This window comes from Nanorana parkeri, unplaced genomic scaffold, assembly GCF_000935625.1.
Source record: "Nanorana parkeri isolate BGI_ZX_2015 unplaced genomic scaffold, ASM93562v1 scaffold5273, whole genome shotgun sequence".
NCBI classification, from domain to species: domain Eukaryota; kingdom Metazoa; phylum Chordata; class Amphibia; order Anura; family Dicroglossidae; genus Nanorana; species Nanorana parkeri.
In genome coordinates, this window is record NW_017311533.1 from 1 (window position 1) to 206 (window position 206).

Consider the following 206-nt stretch of genomic DNA (forward strand, 5'->3'; position numbering starts at 1 on the left):
ACGTCGTAGTGAGCGAGAGGATTGCTGGCGTTCCGGTACTGAGAGAGAGAGAGAGACAATGGGGTCACATGGGGGCGCTTCACCCCCAAACCCACCTTCCTGCACCCCAATACCCCCACCACCTTCCTGCACCCCAATACCACCACCACCTTCCTGCACCCCAATACCCCCACCTTCCTGCACCCCAATACCACCACCACCTCCCT

General features: G+C 60.2%; 1 long non-coding RNA gene across 1 annotated transcript in view; it reads right to left on the bottom strand.

Annotated features, from left to right (window-relative positions):
• Window position 1: 1 nt before the first annotated feature.
• Window positions 2-206, bottom strand: part of LOC108804125 — a 5,893-nt gene continuing 5,688 nt past the window's right edge. Inside the window, exon 3 of the long non-coding RNA XR_001942332.1 lies at window positions 2-38. This is a non-coding gene — a long non-coding RNA (uncharacterized LOC108804125). The remainder of the gene's footprint in view (window positions 39-206) is intronic.